General features: G+C 34.3%; 1 protein-coding gene across 1 annotated transcript in view; it reads left to right on the top strand.

Annotated features, from left to right (window-relative positions):
- The window catches only part of LOC102757107 (inactive N-acetylated-alpha-linked acidic dipeptidase-like protein 2), a gene marked incomplete at its 5' end in the record, with an annotated part of 304,189 nt that overhangs the window by 3,453 nt on the left and 291,002 nt on the right, over nt 1-9,734 (top strand). The gene's annotated exons all lie outside the window — the stretch shown is intronic.

Raw genomic sequence — 9,734 nt, 5'->3', positions numbered from 1 at the left:
CTAAAAATCAAAGAAACTAGGAATAAAGTATTTGTTTTTAATTTTTTAAATTTATTATTTTTAAATCCTCACCTGAGGATATTTTTTCCAATGAATTTTTTTAGAGTGGGGGGGGGTGAGAGATAGAGAGAGAGAGAGAGAAACATCCATGTAAGAGAGACACATGACACATTGACTGGTTGCCTCCAGCATCAACCAGGGCCAGGGATAGAGCCTGCAACTCAGATACCTGCCCTTGACTTGGAACCAAACCCAAGAGCCTTTGGTCTGTGGGCTGACACTCTATCCTCTGAGCCGATCCATCCAGGGCAGAAGTATTTCATTTTTGAATGCAGAATTACAAATTCTGTCAAGTTGGTCCTGAAGAGCAGTGTTATCTTTGTTGTGTAAAACATCAAGACATAGTTTAACATATGAAATCTGAACACCATCAAATAATTTGTTAAAATGCCTTAAAATATAAAAATATAACCACTGCATGGATAACTTTGAATAACTTGCAAGTCAGATGTCTATTTTCTCATGGCTAGGAAAACATTGTCTTCCTGTTTTATTTTTAATATTCTTAAACAAAAACAAACTTATCAGTGTTATGGCAAAAGGCAAAGCTATATGCATTTGGCTCTGAAGGATTCCTGTTATAGATAGAAATATCAGAAGCTAAAGGAGTGGAATAGAATTGTATGAGTATGAAGATTAAGCTACGTTCTCACCAACAGAAAATGTAAGCTTGGAGCTGTTTTTCAATGTTGGAAATTATTTTGCTTTTTTTGTCTTTCTTTTCTTCTCTTGGGATCTATCTTTTGATCAACAATTAAAAATTGTGAGATATATAGCTGTGAACACAATTATATAAAAGTTATTAATTTTTAAAAATTACATATAAACCTTTGCCCAAATCCCATGCATTCCTGATATCATGCGCTTTGTGCACTGAATTAACAAAACAATTTCATAACTTCTGCTAATTTGAGGATAACAGCCAGAAGCATTTACAAATAAAGAAGTGATCTATCACAACATATTGTCATAGTTAAATATTTGTGAGAAAGGCTACATTTTTTATGTGGGAAAGAGGACAAAAGCATATAAAATAAAAGTTTTAAGGCAAAGATAGCTGAATTAAAACAAATATTGACATTTTAGTGAGAAAGTGTTTGACTAGAAACTTCTAATTTAACTAAAGTTACCTATAAAGTTTCTGGATCTCCATAATTAAGTGTAATTTGACAGAAAAGTCTAGGTCAGCCTTTTTATTTTTACTTTTGATATGATTTAAAGCATACTATTTATAAAACTAAAGTGGTAATGTAACTTCCAGCAGATTTAATTTATATTTTAATTTCCATAAAATGCTAGCATTTAAATATGTAGTTTGCATGTAAGATTTATCTCCCTTCAGAACTAGAGAGATCTGTGCAAAAGCTGATCCTTAGGTTTATGCACTATTTTGATACACTAAGATAAATTATTTTAAAAGGCAGAATTCTGTCATATTACTTTCACTGTCTCCAGGAAGAATTCTCTTGAATGAATTAGCAACTCCTTCAATATCCTTGCCTTAATAAGTTTAATATCATTTATTAAATAAAGTTTCCTATGATTATTAATGTTTTCATATATATTTAAATTTGACATGGAAAGATTAACTAACTAATATAGCACTTAGCCAGCTGGGTCTCCCTAATAGAGCAGGAAGCCATCTACATTCAGCAAATATGCGCTGAGTGCCTTTTGGATGCCAATCACAGGGGACAAAGTGGTTAAAAAGAAAGCTTTGGCCATTGCTTATATGTAGTTGGAAGTCTAATGGAAGAAACTGGCAGTCAGGTAAACAATTATAAAACTCCATGGCTTGATACTGCTAACTTAAAACATGAGTAAGTTATTTAAACATCCTAAACTTTAGTTTCCTCATCTAAAAAATGGACAGATATGTGTACTGAATATGAATGTTCTAAAGATATACTGGAATGATAGACTCCATTATACAATCTCCATAGAAAAAGAGTAGCGAAGAGGACATAAACAGTTCAGTATTATATTGTTTTTCTTTTATATCATGTCATAAATCCAGTCTAGTTTAATCATTCTCATAATACACACTTGCACATGTGCATTGACATACACATTCACATTCATAACTTCTACTAATTTGAGGATAATAACCATGGGACTAGTTGCCACATATTTTATATATTTACATGTACATTTTTTCCAGTATTTAAAATTTAGACAGAGGCATTTACAAATAAAGAAGTGATCTATCATAACATATTGTTCATAATTAAATATTTGCGAGAAAAGTTACATTTTTATGTGAGAAAGAGAACAAAAGCATATAAAATAAAAGTTTTAATGCAAAGATAGTTGAATTAAAACAAATATGGACTTTTTTCACAGACTCAAAGGCTTTCTAGTCAATTTCCAATTCTCTAATAGCTGGGCTTTCCTGTGATCTTCCTCTTGCCTTTATCTCCTTCTGCAGTTGCTCACTTCTTACCCTCCTCGATTACTTCACTCTTCCCACATTGCCAAGCCTAAGAAAACTCTTCAACCCATAGTCAAATCCATAACTATTTCAGTTTTTAAAATAAATTTTATTTATTTTAGAGAAGGGAGAGGGAGAGAGAGAGAAAGAAACATCGCACAAGACTTGTAGGCCAATTATAGCAAGGCTACAGTATTAGGTGGGTTGGATAGCACCAAGAACAATGCCATTGGGTAGAAAGTGAGATTGCACTCAGATTCCACTTCAAATTTCATACACCTTTCATCCAAAGTCATAGAGGCAACTAAAAAAATCAATGATTGTGCCCTCACAGTGTGGCTCAGTTGGTTGGGCATCGTCCCAGGCACCACAAAGTTGCTGGTTTGATTCCTGGTCAGGGCACTTGGATTGCTGGTTGGATCCCAAGTAAGGGGGGTGCAGGATGCACCTCTTACATTGATGTTTCTCTCTTCTCCACTTCTCTCTCTCTAAAAATCATTAAACTATTATTTTTTTAAATCAATAGTTGAATAGTGAGTGGCAGGAAATTGCCTTCTGTTTTTTTGTTGTGTATTTCCTGAAAGGGGAAGTTCAATGGTCAGATAGAGTTTACCTTCTAGACCAGCGGTTTTCAACCTGTGGGTCTTGACCCCTTTGGGGGTCCAACGACCCTTTCACAGGGGTCGCCTAAGACCATCGGAAAACACATATGTAATTGCATATTGTTTTTGTGATTAATCACTCTGCTTTAATTATGTTCAATTTGTAACAATGAAATTGGGGGTCACCACAACATGAGGAACTGTATTAAAGGGTCGCGGAATTAGGAAGGTTGAGAACAACTGTTCTAGACAAATCTAATGGAAGATAAAGAATTTCCTCAAATTACCATTATATCAGATACAGGGGTGGGCAAAAGTAGTTCCATAGTTGTTACAAATAAATAATATAATAATTAATAATAATTAAATAAAAAATGTGTTTCATAGCCTCAAAACTGTAAACCTACTTTTGCCAACCCATGCATATACTTTTCTGAGATACTTCTATCTCCTGGAACATTTTGCAGAAATTACCCGCTAAGCTTCCTTCTGGTCCATCAGCTCTCTTCCTAGACTTTCAAGACAATGACCCTATTTCCTCATTGCTCTCCAATCTCAGGGAGATGATTGAGTTCTTTCAGAATGTTTAGTTCAGGAGCAATTTACCAGAGCTGCTGTTGTTATTATTTTTTAAGAGTTTTATTCTTGGTTTACTATAGCAAAATAGAGTAAATAGGTTAAACATGGGAATGGCGGTAAATTTACAGACACTTTCATCATCACTTGTTGTTGGTGAAAATGTAAATGGAATAGGATTAATCACTTTTACACTAATTTATTTCATCCATTTTCACTTTGAGAAAGAATAATCTAGATCCAGTTTCTATATACTTCTTTTGTTTCTAGGATTTATAGAACAAATGAGGCTAAATCTTCTTTTTAGTCTACAAACCTTCTTATTGCATTTTTGGTAAAAGCTGACTAACTAGCTAACTAACTAACTATTACCTCTCTCAGCTGTACATCTCAACTGTTCCTTCTGACTGTTGAGTACCTCCTGGCAGTTGTTCCTTCCTTCATTGTTACATTCCTGAAAATCCATCCTTATCTAATGCCCACCCCTATAAGAAAAACAATATCTTCCTCTTTCAAAATTCAGAAGTCATGTTTTCCACCTTAACATATTTGATGTCTTTATTTCATTTGCAGAGGTCTTTATACTCTCAGAGTTTGTACTTACCTCTGCCGAAAGGTTCACCTAGGTCAGTTCACGGCTTCTCATCATTTAGATGTGATTTCTTTAGCAATGTCTTCCCTGACTTTCTTATCAAAATGATTCCCCGTCCCTCTAAACTACTCTGTCCATATTTTCTTTAGGGCATAGCGTAACTGGAATCTTCTGAACTGTCACTATCTTTATTGACTTTTTTATTGTTGGTGTCTCATCAAGAGAAAGTAAACACAGTATAAAGCCAGTTTTTGTAACTCATTTTCCTCCTCATACCTTCAGAAACTAAAATATAACCTGACCCATGTGGTTGGAAAATAACAAACTTTTCTCTTTAATACCCTCTCTTTCTTGGACTTCCATAATTTTTGTTTTCTCCTGTCTATTTTCCTACTTCTATACATATGTTTTATGATTTCCTTTTTAAGATATATAGTTTTACTTTTTAAAATTACTGTTTAATATAAGTGGGTAGAAGGCAAAGATATTCTGGCTGGTTTTTATTTTGAATATGTTGGCCAAATAATGCAAATGAGTATGTAAATATTCTGTAAGGACCTATTTGTTAAATCTGGGGCCTCTTAAAATTATTTTTTCTTACTGATAATTTGTGTTTATCATGATTTTGTCTATTGACTTTGGAGACAATAGACTTAAAATATGGAAATGTAATCCTGACAGAACTGTGCTTCACTTTGGTTAAATTTCTATATTACACTTTAACTTCATTTTATTATCTTTTAAATGGATGTGTACATGTTATATTATTTTTTAAAAATGCAAATATCTTAAATAATTACTGAATGTCAAGATATTGTATTTAGTATATCATTGTAGCAAATATTTTTCAAGTGTTTATTAAAGGAAAAAAGTGATAAGTATGACAAGTCACCCCTTTATCTGCTTAAACCAAACATAGCAAAATGCATCATGTTTCTCGTCCTTATGTTGAATTCAGTTGTCATATACTAGTTTCCCATACTAGCCGATGTCCCTTCTGATTGCTTAGGAGTCCATTTTAACTGATAGTACTTGTGCTGCTTCAGTTATTAAATAATTTAAATAATTAAATATTAGTTTAAATATTAGTTATTCAAATGAACAATTACTTAATATTAAACTATTATATATTTTATATAGCACGCTCCTTATGCCAATCTCTATTTAATTGACTTTGATTCGCTAGAATAATGTTTAGAGAAGCAGTTTGATTCATGGAAGAACTATGATTGATTAGTGATGTCTGTTATGGGGGCGGGGAAGGAAGCAGCAATCTTTTTTATGATTCAATGCATTGTGGTTTTCCTAATAATGTCCATGATGGCAAGCACTTGCATGAACTTGAAAATGAAGTACTAATAAAATTGTAACGATCTCTGAATATTGAACTCTTCGTAAGTACTAATATACTCATGCTATTTAGAAAGGATAAAGGTAAACATCAGAAATAATTTTGAATTTTCACATTTTTAATAAGCCTGAGCTCTTTAATTTAAAGATTATTCAAAAGCTAAATTATATGAGATAGTAGTAAATTTCTAAAGTAAAACTTATATTGAGATGAATGGTACTTCTGATAATGTATTTTGTCAGTAGGAGAACTGCTTGAGTTTACCATTTCTAATTTTGAGGAGAAAATTACTGTTTTAGTCAAAGCAGGCTTTTCAAACATTCTGTACATTCAGAATCTCTCTTAGAGAGGAACTAGGAGGATTCAGAGTGATTGATTTGGTTGAAAATGTCAAATCTGAAAATTTCCAAAGCATATGTCATTTCCTAAGCATGAATAAATTTTGCTACTTCAAGGTAGAAGAGAAAACGTGGCACTGGATTATTCCTCAGTGTGGAGCCCAGGCCACCCCACAGGTGGGTGTCCCCAGAGACACTTCTCTGACCTGGTTATTTTCTATGATTGTTCTTAGCTGATTACAGGAAATAATTTATTCATTTCTGTCTTCTATTGCTTCTGCTTAGGGTGCTTCTCCATTTTTATATAGAACCATAGAAATGTTATAGGTGTGGTGTTTCCTGTGTCCCCACCTGTTCCTGGTAGAAGTGGGGTTCTTGGGATGCCACAAGAATAAGAATTTCCTAAGCCCCCCCCCACCCCCACACACACACAGGAGGATGAAGTATCGTGGAAAGTTTTATTGATGATGTAATAGTAAGGGTTCATCTCCCCCTGTCTTGCCATGGGAAAAAAAGTACCCTTTTGTCTTCAGCAGAGCTAGGATTATAACCACTCTCAAGAGTTTCTGCTCTATATTAAAGTCTAGTCACGTCCCGTGTCTGGCCAGGTGAGCTTGTGTTCCCAGCAGCAGCCCATTGCGTGTGGCATCTGCATAGCCAAGGACCATGCAGCTTCTAGGGTCACTTGGCAGGCTAGTATGGGTCAAGGAGCAAGGGAGAAACAGGAGCACAAGAGGAACAAGAGAGAGAGAACTGGGAGCTTAACCGATGAATCCTTCTGGATTTCCTTTGCTTGCAGTGGCTCCATGCCTTAGCCAATTATCTTTGTTCCCCAGGCTAGACCACATCACCCCACTTTGCTGTACCTGTGTCCATCTCCCCACTTGTTGGGCCCCTTCCCCCAGTGATCTGCAGGGAATGGATCCGTGCTTCTCTGTGGGGAGTGTGAAACTGCAGCTTCCTGGTGAAGCTGCCCAGAGGACTGTGCTTATAATGTCTGGCCTCCCCTGTGCTCTCTCCCTATTTTAATATTAACTAGCTAGTTACAATGGTAACAGGAGCACTGACATAGTCGAATCAGTTTTGAATATTTTTATTTTTAGTCATGTTTATTTAATTGTCCGATTTATGATTCCTTCTATTTTACAGGTAGAAGATAATTTTATTCTATTTTATTTTATTTTTTAAATACATTTTTTAAAATTATTATTTCAGGGAGGAAGGGAGAGGGAGAGAGAGATGGAAACATCAATAAGAGAGAATCATTAACTGGCTGCCTCCTGTATGCCCCCTACTGGGGATCCAGCCCGCAACCCAAGCTTGTGCCCTTGACTGGAATCAAACCCAGGACCTTTCACTCCACAGGCCGATGCTCTATCCACTGAGCCAAACCAGCTAGGGCAATATTTTAAGGTTTAATATTTGTTCTAAAGTGTACCAATCTTCCTCTCTGTTGTCATCTCAATATGTGTTGTGTTTTTTTGACAAGTATAAAATATTTGATTTTTTGTCTGAATTGTTTCTGTTGTTTTATTTGTTCTCAGTTTGAAATTTAACATATTATTTAAACAAATTTAAAGTAGAGATTTTTTCATATTTTTATTTGATAAAAACAAACATTTAAAACAAAACAGAACTAGTTCCATTTGACTCTGTCTCTCTCAGTGCTCTCTCCTATCTGTCAATGAAATCCACAAAAGAACAATGGGTGCACATGGAGTAAATAGTTAAACGGATAATTAGGTTCCTGCTCATTTGACATTTCCCAAAGAGACTAGTTGGGTGTGACTCCATTCTTAATTTTTGCATGTAAATTAATCATAGTAGTCCAACCAGTTGAGTGAACAATTTTCTAGAGAGACACCATACATACAGTAAGAAGAGGTGCATTGCTGCAACTTGAATGTGTGGAAAGAAATGGCTTGACATTTTATCATATCACTGTATATTGATTTGTGTCTAAGAAAAATTCAATGTGCTTTCTTGCAGCTGTGATTTTCAGCTTGCTTGAAGGTAAATAGGAAAGACATTTAGAAAGGACCTGGTTCTTTTTAAAGCAATAAATACATTTTTATTATCACCTGTCAAACCTTCAGAACACTGAAACTTTTGTAATTACTGATTTTTAATGAATAACCTCAAAGTGCATAAGCCAAAATCAACTAATATAATACTATAATATAATAATTCCTCTATTGAGGAATATTTTTGTGAAAAATAACAACCCTATTACTAGTATATTAAAATGCTTTAATGTGTTGACATGTGCTATTTGTAGAAGATGAGTGGAAAAATTCTTTAATTGAAACTGCCATTGTTGATGCAAGTTATTGCTATTTTCCAATAATTAAATATCTTTTACAGAATTTTTATTTTTGTAGCTGCCACACCTGTCTGGTATGTACACAACAGAATAACTCACAGACTGGTCTACGTCCTCTCAGACCAGTATGATTTCCCCTCAAACTCTCTCAAATAAGAAAAATATATTCTTTAATGTAACCAATTGAGTAATAGCCCTGTTTTAAGATGCTCGCAGTGAATCACAAATAATTAGTAGGTAGCTTAAAAATTTGAAATGGAAACTATGAATTATCTCATTTTTCAATGTGAGTATTAGTATTATGTGATCAGTTATTTAATCAAGTCTTTAAATTCCTAAATCAACAAATATGCATATCATAATGGCATCAGCAAACTCAAAAGTGGTATAAATAAAGCACTGATTTATTTAATCACATTTTTATTGGTAGAAAATTATAATGAAAATATTCTCACAGAAGTTTGTTTAACAAATTAGGTTTTCTTGGCAAATCCATTTGAAAGTACAGCTTTACTTTTCAGAGGTATTTTATAAGATGTAATCATTTTAATTTAAGACAGATAAGTCAACAGTGTAGGAGTGGTACCTGGGTGAGAATGGGTACACAATGTACCCATCACTGAGAAAATTTCACTGTACTAGAAAATGAAACATAGATAAGTTTATGGGTCCTGGTGGGGTTTTTAAGAGAGACAGAAACTTGGATTCAAATTAGAATTGAGCATCAGAAAAATAAAATTCAGGAGGCAGATAACATTTGAAATGAGTTTTAATGTATGTTGTAAAGTTCTTACAAATGAATATGAATTAATTGCTAAGGAAATACTCTCTATGCCAGAAATATTTCTTCAAACACACTTACCAATATCTTGGTGGTATTCATATGTTCTTCTAAAAACAGAATTCTTTCCTGAAGTGAGACTTCTATGGAAGCCCCTTTCAAATACTGGCTGAAGTGCATTAGCTCCAATTGACAACCGTGGGCATTTCAAGATCTGGATCCTCCTTCTTCATACTTTCACTGCTTGGCACCACTAAGTCCTTATCAACACTTCCTTGTAGATATGCTGGAGATTGAAACAGCACATTTTGTGTTGTAATATCATTTTTCCAGTGAAAAGCATAACAACTATTTTTATAATGGAATTACAGAAAGTAGGGTTGACATATATCATATTGGCTCATAGGAATATGTGTTTGAGAAAACCTTCAGTGCAGTACTTTTCAAGGAGTAAGAAAGGGCAACTATATCAGAGGATGCCCATTAGGATCTCCAAAAAGTCATGTCATTTTTATGTTAATAACAGGAGACTTTTAAAAATGAGAAATATTGATGTAGAGTATAACTGTCTGGGATGTGGGGTGGGGCGGGGGGAGGCTATGACAGAAATAGTAGTAGTTTGGGACCATATTCTAAAGTCCTTGAATGCCAGATTGATGCAGGCGGGAGTAGTTTTGTCC

This window comes from Myotis davidii, unplaced genomic scaffold (assembly GCF_000327345.1).
Source record: "Myotis davidii unplaced genomic scaffold, ASM32734v1 scaffold573, whole genome shotgun sequence".
Lineage (NCBI taxonomy): Eukaryota > Metazoa > Chordata > Mammalia > Chiroptera > Vespertilionidae > Myotis > Myotis davidii.
The sequence above is the reverse complement of the archived record's forward strand: the minus strand, read 5'-3'. Positions and strand labels throughout refer to the sequence as shown.